The 19,639-nt window shown below is 36.2% G+C and overlaps 1 protein-coding gene across 4 annotated transcripts in view; it reads right to left on the bottom strand.

Annotated features, from left to right (window-relative positions):
- Nucleotides 1-19,639, bottom strand: part of tnksa (tankyrase, TRF1-interacting ankyrin-related ADP-ribose polymerase a) — a 103,438-nt gene that overhangs the window by 71,521 nt on the left and 12,278 nt on the right. The gene's annotated exons all lie outside the window — the stretch shown is intronic.

Genomic DNA, 19,639 nt, shown 5'->3' with positions numbered 1-19,639 from the left:
ATAAAAATGTGGTGAAATTTACATATTTTTACAAAGTAGCTGATATACAGCAGGAAAGGCCTTGTGGGTAACGTTTATGGAACTCTGCAACCCATTAAAGAGCTTAATACTTCATTTCAACTGAAGGGAAAGAGAGAGACTGCAAAAAGATATCTTACAAAGCACAATTAACTAAATAAATCTCAGTTATAACAAACATAAACTAAATATATAGCCAAAATATCATTCTTTCCATGAGTGTCTACACTGTACGGCGTGATAAGCGCCCACAGCTTCGCACTAACCAGCAATCTCCTTCATTCTTCCCATTAAATGGCAAATGTGCAGCTTAGTCCCAAAGCTGATTGAGGAAATAAACCATATTGAGAGGAGCTGCAATGTTCACCTTCTGTTAATAACTCATGATTCAGAACTCTAGGCAAGAGAGACCCAAGTGCACTACCACACAGCTGAAAGCAAAAGACTGATGATGCCTCAGACAAGACCTGCAACTCAAATTATTGCTTTGTGGGCTGCAATTTATATAAACAGTGAAAAAAACCCTTCGGTTTTGGATCAGTGACTCCAAATGGAAAGTTCTTGGGACTAGGCATTAAAAGATCAGAGCCCTGAGACACGGTCACAGTTTACTGACGGCGAAGTGGATCCCTTCTGCCAAACGGAGAGCTGGGAATTGGAACCTAAGCCACGGAAAACAATCCAGCTGAGCCCTTGCCTCTCCTCTGGCTACACCGGAGAATTTAGCTGTCAATCAAAACCTTGGCATACCCTGAATGAGCCATTAAAGAGAAAAATGTTATAGGGTTTGAGCCGTAAGGTATTGCTTCCATTCAGTCGGGACATCAATTTCACGTCCTCAATACCAGGAAAACGTAATTAAATATAACCATAATTCGAAATATTGCTTCTACGGTAGCCTATGGCTTTCTAAAGTAAATAAGCAGCACAGAAGCTAATAAGCTAACCACAGAAAGTGTGTTTCTCAGACATCAAGAGCCGTAAAGGATTCTACTGGGACATGCAGAGCTTGGATAGAATCTTAAATATTTTTCCCCCATATTGGGATATCAACTGTTACCTGTGTGGATTGCCAAGCAATACATGTCGATGTTGGTCAATGCATAGCAACTGAGGTCCATTTAGGGCAAGTCAGTTTACTTGGTGGCCAGTCTATGTCTATTAAAGGCAGTTATTTTGAACTTTCTATTCAACAAGAATCCTGAAAAAAAAATTATCACGGTTTCCACTAGAGCTGCACGATTGTGGATAAAATGAGAATCACGATTTTTTGATTTCAAATAGAGATCACGATTCTCCCACGATTCTGAATATACAACCAAACAAAATAACATGTAATTTACTAGAGCTTCTGACAAAATATAAATTGCTGACTCTAATTGGTGGAAAATGTTTGAATGAATTATTTAAAAAATGGTTTTGAATGATTTCAATGACTCATTAATAAATACTTGTTTCATTGCTGGATGAATCAGTGTTTTTGAACGAATCTTTTGAATGAACGATTCAATGACAAATACATTTTTTAACAGTCAGTTGTCGCCACCTAGTGGAATTAGATGTAATTGATACAACCGTTATTTGACGTGCCAAGTTCGTTTCAAAAGGTAGTTTGCTCTATTTTGATCGCTATCGTAGACATCGGTGTTTAAATACTAACTTAAAACTTATATCTCAGTACTTCTGTGATAATGTGAATATTTGTAACATAGAAATAACTAATGTGTGATTCAAAACGGCTCTCTCTGGCTCTGGCAGCACGAACACAGATTTGAACGTTCCGGTATGATTTGTCAAAGGTTTAATAGACGCGGGAGAATTGTTGTCATTAATAAAGTAGGATCGCGTGGGTGCTTGAATCGAGATCGCGATCTTTTTACGATTAATCGTGCAGCTCTAGTTTCCACAAAATTATTAAGCAGCACAACTGTTTTCAACATTGATGATCATAAGAATCATTTCTGAAGGATCATGTGATTCAGAAGACTGGAGTAATGGCTGATAAAAATTCAGCTCTGTCATCACAGAAATAAATTACTTTTTAAAATATATTAAAACAGAAAACAGTTAAATACTTCAAAATATTACTGTTTTTACAGTATTTTTGATTAAGAAAAATGCAGCCTTGGTAAGCATAATAGACTTTTTTCAAAAACTTAAAAAAAAAAAATCTTACCTAAAATTATATGATTTCAATAACATTTACTCTAAATTCACTACAAATGTTCAACGCTAGAATATGTGCATTATGCATTATACATCAACAAGGCTGATGGTAGATTTTGGAACGGCCACAAGGGAGAGCTAACATGGCTGTTAATTAGACAATATCACTCTATCACTGGTGGTTACCCACCGCAGGAACTGCCATTTCACAGCAAGTCAACAATTAGAGATAGCTGTCTATCCTGGCAAAAAAAAAACCTCCAGATCCAACGTTATGACTACTCCATTGCATCACTGCCAAAGACTCAACCCGACCAATCATACGAATGTAAACCTCTCAAGAGAGCATCAAACAACAGAGTAAATCAGGACGTGCTGCGACCCCCACTCTTCTCCAGTTGTTTTATCCTACATCTGGAGAGTTAGATAACTAAGCTCATTATTTCTGTTTCTCTTCTCCCCATGTCTTCTGTATTTCTGCCTACCATTTTATTACAGACAGGCCAGGCAGCCGCTCAGCCATGTGTAAAACCAGGCAATTACAGCTCGGTGATAATAGCGACCAAGGGCAACAGATAGCCTGGGAAGATGAATCACTTTCTTCTCCGTCATGGAAAAGGAAAACATCAGCTAGACCAATTGGCAAGATGTCTGATCTCCCAATGATTTTCATTGTCAGGCTTTCTGTGCCATTATCAGTGTGGGCTGATTTGTCATTTCAGGAAAGACACTGCAAAATAGCTGCACCAATCACAGAGTGTTTATGCCACAAAAGAAAGGGAAAGGTGACAGCCAACGGTGCAGAACAGAATTTGCATGTTCTCATGGTAACCCTCCTGAGAAATGCTCTGATGGATAAAGACAAATGAAAACTTGGGAGGGAGGATCTCAGGGTTGAGAGAATTCATCAGGGAGACGATCGAAAGGCAGCACACCACGGTAATCAATGAGCTGTCAGGGATGGAGGGCAGGCTTGTCACAGTTGAGAACAAAGTGATGCTCCTCTTGCTGGGCCATGAGCATCTAACAGTAAGTGAAAATGGGTGGCCGTTAAAATATATCCAATTGGAAAGTCCATTAGCCAGTTTATTTACAGGCCCTTTCAAATGACACCTTCACATAGAGGTAAAAACTATCAAACTATGGCTAAAACTTGAACTACTACTAAGAACTACTCTAGTTTTTTGTTTTTTTGGGGGGGGATATTAAGATATTTTAATGAAACCTGAGTTTCTGTCTGCCCATTTTAAAGTCCATGCAACCAAACTTTCATGCATCAAAATGTACAAAAACAGATCGTAAACATGATCCAATCGCTTAACATTATAAACAGATTTAAATTAGACCTTTATTATTTATAGAGCTCTGCAAATATGGTAACATGACAGCTTAAATGTGCTTGCTTGTCAATAAAGACAATCAAGATTCCGTTTATTGATTTTGATGAGCTCTAAATATGTCTTCATATATGAATAAAAGCCTAAATTAAAAGCAAGTATCAGATCGGGACTCGTTATCGGCAGATACTCAATATTCAATAACTCGGAACAGATCGGGGGCACAAAAAAACTTGATCAAGGCATCCCTATTTATATACGTCCCGAAGATGAACGAAAGACTCAAGAGCAACATGAGGGCGAGAAGAAGACAGAAGCCTCTTAAATAGACAGTAAAGTGAAAACTGACAAGAAACTATCAGGCAGAAAGGGGAGACATCGAATTAGACACAATGCATGCCGGACTTGAACCTGCTTTGTCCACTTGAGCAGCAAGGCTGCACAATAACCACTGCACAACAGCTCCGAACCTTTTTTTTTCTCCCCGAAATAGACAAACAGACAGTTTTGTGATTTTTAAGCATCTAAGACCTTGAATAAGACCCTGAATCATCTGAATATTGGATTTTACGCATTTCTGGTTCTGAAACCTCTTAAACCACATGATAGTGGGTTGAATATCAAATAAAGTGTTTCAGGCTTTTTTTTTTACTATGATCATGGGATGTGGGAGTTTCCTGGTGCCCTACACAGTCACAGATGTATCTGCTCCACTTCTGGTGTGTAATATACTTTCGCTGTGGGCATGCAAAAGGGATTATGTTCCTGCCGCAATAAGAGGTTTATCCTCCTCATACTAGGTATAAGAAAGGACTTAGTGAAAAACCCACCAAATGAGGAATAAAGCAATAGCAGAGGGTGGAAGGAAGGTGCAGAAAATCTTCCTTAATAAAATGGGTCATAAAAAAAAAAAAAACATCACACCAACACTTTGACGTCGTCATTGCATTTCAATTGATCTCAATGAACAACTGCGCCAATGATACTTCAAAGATAATTTGTCGGAGGCGCTCTGAAAGGCGAAAGTGAGCTATGACCTTTTCATCTTAAACCCCTCTGCTGCCAATTCCATTCAAATCCGACTCTCTCAGACTTTCTCTTCGTTTGCGCGGCCCCCGCTTCTTCTGACGGGTTTTAGCTTGTTTACTGCTGACTGCTTTGTGTACCAGTGTACGAAGGCGATCTGGCTCTGACACCGCAGGCATCCTGAGCTGTGGGCACAGAGGGCCTATTTAACATTTCTGGCTTTAAGGAGCCTCCCTGCATAACCCCAGCTCAACTATACGCACCACGCCGCTTGCTAATCTGTTCGTTGCTCCTCAGAACTGTCAGGGAAGCCAACAGCACCTGCCCGGAAACAGGCAGATTTCCCAGAAAAACCAATACGTGTCCAGCACCCTCAAATACGCCGTGGCTTCTGCAGCAGACTCTGTGTATGTGAGTATCTGAGGCAAGCTGAAGAGACTGAACCAGCACCTCCCTCTGGGAGCTAATCATAATAACAATATGAACACTTACTGGGCTATGACTTCCTTAAGAGATTCCATTTGTATGCAGGGCTACAGACATCTCATTTATGGCTTTGCATTAAAGGCATAAATCATTGAATTACACACAAGCAAGGTGGCGAATTACGGTCTGAACATCTGTGCGTCGTCGTTATATCTGTAGCCACTAGTTTGCCGCCATCCTAACAGATTTTACTGAAAAAAGGACTAATGAAAGCAAACTGATGGAGTGGCGTGCACAGAGTCTGGCGGCAGGAACCAGCAGGATACAATTTATGAGCATGGTGTCTAAGCCCATTGTTTTGTCAGCCTGATATTTGTCCAAAAGCTCACGCTGAGACTTACCCACAGGGGGGCAGTGTGAGTCCCACGACGCACGTCTCTGCCACACTAACATTCTTTAAATCTCCCATTTTACATAGACACAAGTGGGCAAAAACACACAAACACACAGCATTCCCAATGGTTCCTTCTGTAAACACCGCAAGAACCGGATTTCAGATCACTGGGTAATTTGCTGCTAGAACCTGAAAAAGGATTTCAAATGAAAATCAAAGTCTACTGCCTGACATTAAACTCTGTTTTCCTTATGCAAGATGAGAAATACTGCAGTATATAGGTTACGGTAATGTGAACTGGCAGTCTGGGCTCTTTACATTAATGATATCCTTGTGGATCTATAACTGACCTTGGTTAATCTGGACATCAAATGAGATCTGCACTACACAAGCATGTACTGTCAGGATCAATAAGACTTTGCACGTATATAAGCCTAAACTGGGCTAATCTAACAGGAATCTGCAAGAAGAGGAAGATAAAAGACTGCAGTACAAGAAATCCAGGTATAGAACCAAATCTGAAATGTGGAAAATAGGAGTGGAAATCGTTAGGCACCTCAAGACATGTCAGTTTTTCCAGCAACAGCACAGACGTGGTTCTGAATAAAATCTGTAGTGAAATACTTTGTCTGCACTGACTTACCGTTTTTATTAAAACTAACAAATTTTAAGCATTTGTTATGAAGTTCACATTAAAGCGGTCTTGGAAACGTTTTACCATGCCTTCATTACTACTTTTAAAAAATGTGTATGTTTGTATAGATTGATTATTGTGCCATATCCCAGACCAAGAATTTCAATCTTCAACTATGAAAAAAGTCTAATAAAAAATATGAATTGCTAAAAAAATGCTACTAAATAGTAAAAAAAAAAAAAATAGTAAAAATGTTTTTATGCATAATCAAGCTGTCACTTTCTCAAATTATGTTTATTGCTTAATATGCAAATGTATTATTTTTTTCTATATTTAGGATACATAAAAGATCAGTCAGCCATTTTATTAAAAAAAAAATAATAATTTCCACCATTCTCATTTCAATCACAGAATACAGAATACTAATAAATATTAAATACACTGAATACATTTTATGTGATGGCAATGATCATGAGATCATATGTATATATAGTTTATACTGTTTTCTATTTTAACATTTTAAAATGTAATTTACTTATGTGATGACAAAGCTGAAGTGTCATATGGATCCTTCAAAAATCATTCTAATATGCTGATTTGGTGAATAAGAAGAAAAAATTTTTATGTTGTGAGTGTAATATTTTAATGCATCTGCATTCTTATAAAAAAAATATGAACCAAACATTTTTGAAAAAAATTTCCAAACAATATTTGACTGTTGGCCATTGCTAGCAGACAAATTAATCAAACTATTCCGTGTGAAAAGTTTAAGTATGTTTAAAAAGAATCAGGAGATTGAAAGGTTACAGGTCCAAAAGTGTTTGTTTAAAGTTAAAGAAACACCCACAAATAAAATTAGCCATTATAATAACCTAGCATCATAGATGGCTATGTTAATAATTAGATTTTTTAATTATTATTTTTTTTAATATGAATTTGCATATTTGGATCAGTTCAATGGATCAAATCTTCTCCAACACCTTGCAGAAAAGATGTCATTGCAGTGCTCTTTTAGACTTCCACTAGAAATATAAAGATAGACAATGAACAAATCTTTGCCTGTTTGATGATAAAATCTTAATAGGAATAGGAAAATTGCAACTGTGAGACTCATTACACACCAGTCCGGCCCAGTAAGACAGACAGAGGGGCTGATTACACTGATTTAACAGCCCAGTGTCCAGTGAAGAGGACTGATCAGCTTTATACGCCCACAAGCAAGCTCTGACCATTAAGCTAAGTAATTAATTGAAGTTAATGTTGCCTCAGATATCCCTCTTTGTAAAATGGCTCTGTGAACTCCCATTATCGAAGCTTGTCTGGGTGCTTTATCAGCAAAAATTAATGAGTTTTCCTCTTTTTTTCCCTAAAGAGAGCCACAGGAAATGTGTTTTTTTATCAAAGAAAATCTAACAGCTGTAAAACACTAGAGGAAAAAAAAAAACAAATTGTATAAATGGAGCTGGGAGAGTACATGTAGACATGATCAGAGTAGAAGAGAATTGAGACAGCCATGATTGAGCAGGGAGAACATCATGCTAAATACTACTGACATGCATTCTCTCGTTACTTTCATGTGTTTGTCAGATACTTTTATCCAAAGCGTCTTGGTGCATTCAAAGCATACATCTTAGTAGATGTGGTACCTGGGAATCAAACCTTAACCTTAATCAAACCTTAGCATAGCATTACATGTTGAGCTATAAAACACAAAGCTGCAATTTTGCTTTTAGCTAAGATTCTCACTAAAGGGTTGAATAAAATTCAGATCAATGATACTTTAAATGTTCAGGTCTTTGCACAAAGGAAGCATCTAAGCATAATGAAAGCGAGGTGGCCGTAAGCTGCATACAAAACAAGGTCTTTGCATTATATTAAGAGCACTGAATGCAAAAATGGTATACAAGAAAAAAATAAATAAATTACACAGGATATTAGTCCATGTGAGGAGCTTTGTGGCTGAGCTTCTAGGTGCTCTGTATACTGCAGACAGGGTGGATAATTCAGGAGAGTATTAATTATTCAGAGATAAACAGAGACTCCCTTGATCTGAAGCTCCACAGGTGGGCTGAAAAAAGATCTCATGCTGGTCCTTGAGCTCATGGGTAAAAATGGCCTCAGATCAATGAGATATGTCTCAGTCTGAGACACACACCAAATTCCCAAGTTACAAACATTTCAGACGAAGGAACTCCATCATATATATTGGTCTAGTCACCAGTGCCTAGGGTTCCAGAACCATTTCAAACCATTAAGAACAGTTAATGTCTGATAACAGAAATAAAGGAAATTTAAAGGGGCTTTTGCACCGGAGGAACCTTTTCATAGTTCTTCGAACTATTGGCTGAAGTACCCGGATTTAGCTGTGTTCGCACCGCAGGAACTAGGAACAATTTAAGTTCTAGGAACTCCTTTTGGGGGGAACTAAATTTACTTCACGAACATGGAAAACAGAGATAACAGCATATACCTGTTGTCTGCAGGGTTGTTTGATATGTAATACTGAAAGTTGTCATAAGAGATTTCCTCTCTTAGCCTCACTTTTTGCTCTTTCAGTCGTTTTTCATTTACATTCCATCTGTTATCACGAAACCCACGACACACAACAAACACAGCGCGATCATGGCATCCTCCATCCACCGGTTTTTAGCGTTTGTAAATGCCGCGCTTAAAGACGCTGCTGTTGGCCGCTTCCTATTCCCGGTGCGAATGCAAACAAAAACATGGCCTGGGGGAGAAATTAGTTCTCGGGGAATTACTCTAGTGGCTTGTTCCTAACTGAGTTCTTAGAACTATTTGGTGCGAAAGCCTCTTATGGGATAGTTCACCCAAAAATGAAAATTCTGTCATCATTTACTCACCCTCAAGTTTTTCCAAACCTGAACACCAAAGAAGATATTTTGAAGAATGTCGGTAACCAAACAGTTGGACCCCACTGACTTCCATAGTATTTTTTCCCATACTATAGAAGTCAATGGGGCCCTGGGCCTGTTTGGTTTCCGACATTCTTCAAACTATCCCTTTACATTAACAGTCTGTGAAGGTGAACATTTTAAAATACTCATTGGAAGGAAGGAAGGAAGGAATTATTTAAATAACCAAATAAAATATTTATATTATATAACTATGGTTACGATACACCGTATAAATTGAATTGAACTACTATTCAAACACTAAAACTGTGGTGAACTTCAGATTCTGTGCCCCACACAGGTCAAAGGTTACAACCAGGCCTAGAGGCTCATGATTAATAGTTTTTAATATGCTGTAACCAAACCCAAACTGAAAGGTCTTTGCATCAGACGTACACGGGGGATAAAAGGGATTATCTGACCCACCCAGCAGGGCACAGGCTATGGATCAATTGCTAGATTTAATTGACTGGGAAGAGACTGCCTGCCTGCAACCAAAAAGTAAATCTTATAAATAAAACTGCAGCCAGTTTTATTTTCCTGTTTAAATCCTGGCGGTGGAGAGGCAAGATATTATGCTGAATAGATTAAGCAAACAACCCCTCTTTACTCTGGTGCTGATAGCTCTTCAAGATGTTTGCACTACAGATTTTTTGTGTTGCAATGTATCACAGGGCTCTTAAAACAGCATGAGAAATTTTCAATTCACATTGGGAAAAATATGTTCATAGTAACATGATAGCAAAGGTAAAAGAAGAGCCCCAAAACTCAAAGTCTAGAAAAAAGGGCAGCAATATATAAAAGAAAAACAATCAAACAGGATTTATCTTGGATTTTGGAAAATGAATTGAAGAGAGCTGGATGGAGTTGAAAGCACATTGGTGAGAAAATAAACATGGGGATTTGTTCTGTTCTCTCTTCAAAAGCAAAGAAATACGTGATGTTCTCACACACTTCATGTCTGTATTTCCAACTAAACCTAGTGATAAAGTTGTGTGATCTGACCAAAAGAGCATAAAACTCGAAAAATGCATTATATATTACGTAATCAAGTGGTACTGTCTATTCTGTGGCTGCATCTCAATTTGATTATTTTGGAAATTCGAGGCAAACTAAAAGGTACAATTTATAAAAAAAAAAAAAAAAAAAAAAAAATAAGCCTGGCATCAGTACAAAACAGCTTCATATTATATAACACAAGATAAAAACAGAAGACAGAAAACAAATACATCTAAAAAATGTCTGAATGAGACAATCGCAACAACTGGTTGAGGCATTTCTGCGATTGCAATGTTCCATCGTCATACCACCCAGCCCCACCTGGTGATCATCACCTGAGAGCAGTAGACCAAAGATGACGTCCTGACAAGCTGTAAAAAGTATCGGAGGCTGTTTACGTGATGCCAAGCAGCAGTTCAGGTCCAGCCATCTGTCCTCTCCAAGTGAAGACCAGGCTGGACGTCAAGATATCACACAAAGAACCAGAAGGTTCTCAAAGACAAAATAAAGCAGTGGTGCAGAACTAGGCTTATTTCTGCTTTATTGTGTTCTGCATTCGTACTCCGGATCCTGAGTAATGAGCAGTCAAGCTGTCGTCTGTGAGATAGGTGGACGGATAATTATGTGACAGTGCATCTATCCCTCTGTTGTACAGGGAGGGAAATTGACATGAAATACTTCTGGGATGCTGACAAATTCTGCAGTGTGACATGATATACAACAGCATTTTGTAATTATATCATGCAGCCTTTATGACCTCCTATTATTTGAAAGTATTCTAAAGTTTTAATTTTCACACTAAAGTACCATTTAAAGTAACTGGTAAAGGTAAAAATTGTTTAAAAAGGTGGGGGGGAAAAAACATTAAGGACGAGCCTTAGAATCCAAGATCCAAGCGTTTTCCTTTTTTTTTTCTATATATTTTTTTTTTTTACCCAAAGTTTTCATGCTGATAAAGTTTGTATCCATTTACACTACTGTTCAAAAGTTTGAGATCAGTAAGATTAGTTTTTTTGTTGTTTAAGAAATTAGTACTTTTATTTAGCAAGAATGTATTCGATTGATTAAAAAGACAACAACAATAAAGACATTTAAAATGTTACAAAAGTGAGTTAATGTTATTCATCAAATAATCCTTAGAAAAAAGTATCATGGTTTCCACAAAAATATTAAGCAACAGAACTGTTTTCATTAATAAAAATAAAAATGTTTCTCATATTAGAATGATTTCTGAAGGATCACATGACACTGAAGATGCAGTAATGGCTGCTGAAAAAAATGACATTTAAAATATATTAAAATGGAAAACGCATTTTGAATGGTAAATAATACAATTAAATAATATTTCAAATAAATAAAGCTTTGGTAAGAATAAGAGACAAAAAATAAATCTTACCAACCCCAAACTCTTGAACAGTAGTTAATATTCTGATAACAATAAAAATTACAATAAAGGAGGAACAGTACTAAAATTTAAGCTTTTTTAAATAAACTTAAGGTTAGACCAAAGACACAAATCTATAAAATGCAAATAAACAGCAATAGACAAACATTACTGCAGTGTTTTTCAAACTATACTTCATTTTTTACACGTATGTGAGGGTCCGCATACAGTGCACATGAAGCAAATTTCGTCACCAGAATAGTACACGTGTACTGTACGTGCGCCGCCAGACTTTATTCACTTTGTACGCACAGGTTGCAAATGCGCAATTAATTTGTTTTGTACTAATCAGTTGTTCCACATACTTAAGCCGCATTTACATTACATGATTTAAGTGACCCAATTCCGGATTCGGATATGACCCACGCATGTGTAAGCAGAAAAAATCCCCACATGGATTCCGATATTCTCCGATCGGTTTCAGACCACATTCATATGTGGAAATAAATCTGATGAATCTGACAAATCAGATATGTGACCAGCCCCCACCTCCCTTTTTTGTCATATGTTTCAACAGAATATACAGATAAATAACCAAAAAAAAAAAAAAACATTCTACAAATCAAACTTATTAATAGGCACAGCTGAAAAATACAGCACATACGAATAAAAAAAAAAAAGTCAAATAAATTAATGTATATAAGATAGCAGTATATGGATGTGCTCATCCATCATCCCGATGGCCACTCTAGGCTTGGCCACATCAATAACCCAACTGATCTAAGACTATCGGCACTTCATTAAACTTGCTATAATGCGATTTAACCTCACTTTCTTGGTGTTGAAGGTCAAAGGCATTAGTTTCATCCCTTGAGGATTTAAGCGGACTGCATTTGCACAACCGGTTCTGTGTAATCCTATAGACTGTAAAGAAAGATGCCAGTATGACAGCTGGAAAACTAGTGATTTTTTTTTTTAGCTAAATCTAAAACAGGTGGGGCATTATGATACAATAAAAAGAGACAACAGTTGGATCTGTCATAGCTAAAGCATGCTAATTTATTTAAATGTATGCATACCCACATATTCACCTAGAGTAAAACAAAATCTCTGCGGTCATTCAAATTAGACTGAAAAAATATGCACTATTGGTCGGTTTAAACTCATCTGGGGAAAAAAATGGCAAGAATATCAAAGTAATTATTTTTCTATTGGATTAAGAAAGTAAACAAGTAAAAAATACTTTGTTCGGCTAACAAATATCCTACTCCTTCCTTAGTCTAAAAATATTAAATATGACACACAAGGGAGTAGGTCTGGGTTTTCCAGCTATGTTTACGCTGGGTTTTAAGAGATTGTCTAGGGCATGGGTGCACTGCTATAAGACGAATCTTCTCCCACTCAGTTGAAAAACATTAACTTTTAAAGCAGACCATGAATGTAATTTTGCAGAAGATTTCAAAGGGAAAATATTTTCCATTATTTTTCTATTTGGTATGATGAAAGTCTAAATGGATATTCAAAGCACTGCATGAGTTGGAAAGTGACTTCATTGGGGTTAAAAAAAAATAACATCAATAGTTCTGCAGAAGAAAAATATCCTAAACAAAATTTAGCTCAATAATTCACCACTTAAGGAAATGCCACACTTGAAGTTTGCATCAACAAATTTTTTTCTATCCATACTTCTTTCTCCCCAAGTTCCAGAGAAAACATCATCCGAGACAATCAGTGACTTTGTATTCCCCTTGACATTTTCATTTTAGACTCTATAGTTCTCAGAGTAATATGACCAACATAAATCCATTTTTAGATGGAAAGGAACAGACAAAGAAAAAAGAGCTCACAACAGTGAGCAGTATATAAAAGCTCAGAGGTTCTAGTCCCTGAGAAAGACTCTTTTTGAAGCCATGCAGCAGTCCACTACCTTACTGATTCGGGTCTATATCTCATAAGAACATTTACTCTGCTTTCTTGCACTGTTTTTGTGCTGGAGGGCACTCGCACTTCAAACATCTTTCCATTACACACACAAATGTCAGAGTCATCGTTCAGATGCCTCACCCTGGGATTCGCTCTTTAAGGACAAGGTTTTTTGGTAGTCTGTGAAATTGAACTTGTATTGATTCAAAATAACTTTGGTTTTATTATGGGAAGTGGGCCCTAATGAATAGCACTTCTTGAAAGTCTATCAAGCAAAGCTAAATGAACAGCATTCTGTTTAACAGGGCAAGAGGATGATATGCCAGCGGCTATTTGATTGTTCCATACTGAAGTGTTATGAACTAATCTCTGCAAAACAAACAAGCCGAACAAATTGGATTCATCAAGCCTGTAACAATACAGAAATTTACTCACATCTGATTACAATACAACACCAGAGGCGAGGTGAACTCTGACATTTGAGAATGGCCAAACAAAACTGATTTAGTTAACAACTGCAATCTCATGCTTCATAATTTCAGATTAAACCTACTTTACATAACAAGCCTTAACCAGGTCTAAATTTTTCAATCAAGTCTCACATTTCCCTTTTCTGTGTCTCATATTAGAAGTAGTGTCACATTATTCATAAAGCTTACATCTAAATTACCTTTAATCACTACCTGAAAGTCGCTCAAAAAAAAAAAAAAAATAGTGGAGAACGCAGGCAATTTTCCTAAATATTACATATATTATCAATACCACTTAAGACAGTAGTGTTCTGCCAGGAAAATTTTCAGTTCTGCACTGGCACTTTTTGTGCAATTTCTGCACTTTTTGTTTTACACTAGCCATCAGAAACTACAGACTTTTATAAAATCCTCAGCTAAAGTGTGCGGTTCACAAATACATTATACAATTAGACATTCACATTCAAAATTAAGCTAATAACTTCCCTATCTGAACCATCAGTGTTCTAGCAAGAATAAAATGCCCCATTATTCATATAAAACTATTAGCCATTAAATAAATGAAAAAAGATAATTGGGAAAAAATAAAATGAATCAGTGTGAAATGCAGCATGCAGTACTTCTGCAGTAATTCATCATTTCACAAAAAGCTACAGTGCAAGTGTGTCTAATGCAACTTAAAGGAACATTTTGTCTTTGTAAGGACATCATACGATGGCAGAGGCATTACCACATGATCAAAGTCAAGCTCAAGGTCCTTCACAATCTGTCATTCCAAAGAGGCAATGGCTCCACATGGGTGTTATTTATGTGTCAAATATAGGCATGAATCAAACTGTCTACTCTGGTGTTCGCTGAAAAACAGCATTTTCAACCATGTATCCCTGAAGACGATATATGAAACAATGAATACTAATGACATTTCTAACTATCTGAATGAAAATTCACTAATAATCTATCAAGCATTACATAATCATTGCAATAGCCCTAATGAAAGCCATTAAGTGTTGTCAAGGAAATCTAGCTTTTTGGTCTATAAAGGATAAAAAAAATTCTTAAGACATTATATTACAATATACATTATATTAGGATAAATGCAATGAATTGAATGAAAAAAGTTAGAACAGTAATTTAAAAAAAGTTTTCTGTTTTAATATATTTAAAAAGTAATTTATTTGTGATGACGAAGCTTAATTTTTAGCAGCCATTACTCTAGTCTTCAGTGTCACATGATCCTACAGAGTCATTCTAATATGCTGATTTGCTGCTCAAGAAACATTTCTTATTACTATCAATGTTGAAAACAGTGCTGATTAATATTTTTGTGGAAACTGTCTTTTTTTTAATTGATGAATAAAATTTCAAAAGAACAGCCTTTATTGAAACAGAAATCTAAAACATTATTAATCTCTGTATGATCACTTTTGATCAATTTAAAGCATCCTTGTTTATTAAAAGTTTCTTTTTTTTATAAATCTTACGGACTCCAAACTTTTGTTGATCACCACAGCAAGTAATGATCAAGTATTCTCTTTTTAATTTTTTTTTTTCTTATCTCATTTACACTCCTAAAATCTGAAGAATAAGATGATATTTTAATATGGGAAGGGTGGGATGGGAAGAAGTGTTATTTCAGTGTTTTAAGAGTCTGGGTGATGCTCTGGTTAGTGTGTGTTTTATCATGCCTTCATCACCCAGATGCCCCAAACACAAGACCAAAGCCGAGACATGTTTACATCAAATCATCCCTTTCCTCATAAAAAATTAAAAAAAAAAAAAAAAAAAAAAATCATAAATATAATGTTTACAAAGCACCCCTTTGGTAACTGCGCAATAACTTTTGCCATGATACAAGCATCTCCAAAAACTGATATCGTCTAAAAACACAAGGGATTTACAAAATAAACTGTTAGTGGCTACGGGTTGTGCTGTTTTTCCGAAATTCCTTGCAATAAACAACAAAAACACTTGGCTTAATCATGCTGATTCTATTTTTAAATTACACTCAACAGACTGTTTATTGGAAAGCCTCCATCCAACAACAAAACCAAACAGGATGCTCGCTCAAAATAAGCAGCTGATAAGCAGCACCAAACTCTTTTGAAAAGTGCAATAAATAGCCATTCGTACAGCTGACCTAGACAAGTTAATATGCGCGATCATTAAGCTGTAACAACAAGACGAACTTGATGACCCGGAGGTTTATTCTGAAGCTGTTTGAAGAAAATGCTGCTATGCTTACAGATGGTTGGATGGCATTAGACCTCTCACGTATAGCCTTTTGGCAGCCGTGATGCAAAACGACTAATTCGCAATGTAATTTGTGCAAGCAACATTCAAATTAGCAGAGCGAAAGTGAGAGGAGATAAACTCGCCTTGGGCCAATAAACAACAGCGTGAATAACTCGGTTCACACTGCTCAGCTTCTAAGTGAATACTTCAGTTAGTAATTAGGGGTTAGGTTGCATAAAAATGAAAAAAGTTGTATGTTGTGTAGTCTGGTATGATATAGCTAGCCAACCATGATTAAGAATGAAATGAATGCTGCTCTTCAATATCTCTAGACAGATGATGGGAGGCTCGACAGGCAGGGTCAGGGAGCTGGGTAGGAAAAGTGGATCTATAACAATTATCTGTAATACTCTAGAGACTAAAGCTCTGCCTTCTGCTCTATTTATACTCACAAAACCAAACACATCACCTCTGTCACTGACACCAGGAGCTGCCATTTTTACCTTATCACCTCATTTCTGATTTGTTAGACTGAGAAGTGGATAGAAAAACAGATTTTCATGGCAAATCTCATGATTTACATATAATTTCTAATGGCTGCCGCAGTTGCTCTGCATTTTGAGTAGTTCTATAAGATATAAGCACATCATATGCATCTCTGCTATTGATACTACTTGAATAAATGTGCTCAATCATTTTTGAGACCTGAGAAATGACCTTCTAATTCATTTGATTTTGCACCTGATATATATTGCATTACAGAATACATTTCTGTTTACTTGACATGAGAAATGATCAACATCGTTATGCAGCCAGCTGTTGTATCAATGAAGTCTAATGTCTTTTAATAAAGCTTATATTGATTTCAGAAAGAGAATCGTTTTATAACGCATCACTGCTGCTGTGGTTCGACTGCGTGTTTCTGTGAGGGATGAAGAGTGAAATTTTACTACTATAATACTTGTTGGCAGCAAAACGTTTTGTCAGTTCAGAGAATTACCCCGCTGACGAAAGGCTTTCTACATCCCTTGTTGTAAATGATGTATTTACCAAATAGGAAATGATGCAACTAAGTGTAAACACAATTGAAATGTGTCTAAGAGGACCATGTGATAGATCAGTACAGCCTGATTATACACAAATCTCTGCCCCCAAACAATACAAAGATCAGGGCCAAGCAGTGTGACTAGAATGTTATAAGATTTTGTTTAATTTAGATTTGACCTAAATTAATATTTAGATTGCAGTCATGGTACATATATTTGCACAGCTATCAGCAGACAAGACTGCTTCACTATTTACATGAAAAAAACATGGGGTAATGCAAAAATACAACTTTAAAATACAGAGAATACTTCACAAAATGTTATTTTTAAAAAAAAGACTGAAATTAAGGTGAATAGTAAGTTCAACTGAACAGCAATAGCAGAAAATTAAATGTCATGTTTAAATCAAGAAATAAAATACAATAAAAAATGCTTTTCACACCATTTTTCACTAAAACACAAGGAAAAATAATTTTTGTTTACTGTGTATACACCAATACAATGATCCCTTATAAAAAAATAATAATAAAGTAGTCGGTCAATAAGATTTATTAAATTGCCAATGTTGATTTGAATATCTAAAAGCGGGTGGCAAATGGCCGATATAATGACAAAATATGAAATACAATTAATGATAGCAATGAGTTTTACACAATATTTACTTAAAATGCAATAAAAACATGAAAAAAAGAATCTAAAATTAAGAACAAACTGTTATCGGCCAATCTTAAAATTGCCAAATATTGGCTAATTAATTGAAAAGCCTAAGTAGATCGTACAACCATTGCCACCAATGGTCTCTACGATCAACTTATCTACTTATACTATTTTTACGAATATACATAGATAAACAAATCATTGAATCAAGAGTTTTGAATCATTTCATGACACAGAAATGAACACTATTAAAACATGTCCATTTTCATGCCCTAAAACTCGAAAGTCATGACAATAGAACAGCGCAATATATTACTAAACAGAGTTACAACAACTTAAAGTGGTACTTCACCACTGGCAAAATAGACTTCAAAATAGACTTGGCTGCCTATGCAGTAGAAAGATTAAAAATTGAAATCGGTGCTACCTGACTAAAGAAAACAAAGAAAAAAGGCTATTGTCTACCCTTTTGCCAAATAGGTAGGAAAACTTCAACACCCATAATGCACTAGGCATGTTATGGTCCAAGGTCACTCCCCCAGTCTGTTTTAGATATGCTTTTGCAGAGTCAAGTACCGCCTTGCTTTAGTAGGAAATACTTCTTAGCAAACTTTTAGTCATAATGGTGTCGACTTGTATTGTTCTCGGGTGCAAGAATTCAAAGAGTAAATGTTTGGTGGGAGCGAGTTACTTTCGGTTTTCAGTGAAGGATCCAGCACATTGTAGGCAGTGATTAAAGGCTGCTAAGGTGCATTAACATGCAGGTTTTTTCCTGCACTGAAAATATTTCGGCCCCCACCATAATGAATCTTCTCGCCCAAAGACTTATTTGATAAATTAAAGTGACGATACCTGCCGTTCTGCAGTACCGGCAGGTACTCACTGACTACGTTTACATGTGCACCAATAATGCAATTATTTCTAATAATCAGAGTAAGGACTGTTTAAATGACACAAGCAGAACTCTTCACTCCATTTTACACATGCTGAGCACATGCACACTTTGGTCAGAGTGGTAATAATGTGATTAAGGTGTTTACATGCTGGTTTATAATCAGCGTATGCCACATTTTAATGCAAATATGGTTACTACAATTATGAGTTTAACTGCATTAGTTTGATCAAATATAAGAAGTGTTGTGTTTGCATGAAGTAAAGTTTAATCACAATATTGCCAAAATCCCATTATAATCGCATTGTGGGGGTGCATGTAAACATACTCACTGATAGCCGGCTGCTTTGAAGCACCATAAAATGCTCCCATGAGTGTTTGTGTAAGCACTCTGTAAAGAGCGTCAAAGGTTTCTATTTACAACATGTTTTTGTAGCGCTGAGCTATACAGGCATCACAGACTTATATGTTGAATGTGTGAAAGCAATGGCCAATCAGACATGTTTTAGACAAGTTAGTCAGAATCTGCTCAACACCGCTCAAAAGGGAGGCGTTTTTGAGCATTTCATTAACTAAAAGTATAAACACAATATCAATAAGAGATTCGATGCACAGTGTAGACATCTTCATTGATTATAACAGGAGTTTTCACATTGCTATGATAACTGTATGATGATTATCATAACCATATGATAACCATAGCAATGAATAGAACAAAAAAATGTGATATTGTATGTCAAATGATCTGTTTAAGTCTTGGAGTGTAAATGCAAAATAAATAGACCTGTCACTTTTTCTATATATTGTACTTTGTTGTTCATTTAATTATTAACTTTTCAAATCAGACACTCAGTGACTTTTTCATATAAATTTACAGATTTTTAAATATAAAATAGTTCTAAGGACTTTGTTTCATGATCTGTCCTGACAGTGATTATTTTTTTTATTTCATGAATAAATAGGATAAGTTAATATTACAAACAGTTTCTTTGCATTTATTCCCTTCTGTGGGTGGGGATACAAAAATGTGGAACTATAATCTGTAGTTTTCATGAAAGCCCTGAAACTGTCAAAAGTCCAATGGATGACATGTTTTGGTGACAAATAAATGGGAATTTCTCGA

This window comes from Ctenopharyngodon idella, chromosome 21 (genome assembly GCF_019924925.1).
Source record: "Ctenopharyngodon idella isolate HZGC_01 chromosome 21, HZGC01, whole genome shotgun sequence".
Taxonomy (NCBI): domain Eukaryota; kingdom Metazoa; phylum Chordata; class Actinopteri; order Cypriniformes; family Xenocyprididae; genus Ctenopharyngodon; species Ctenopharyngodon idella.
The sequence above is the reverse complement of the archived record's forward strand: the minus strand, read 5'-3'. Positions and strand labels throughout refer to the sequence as shown.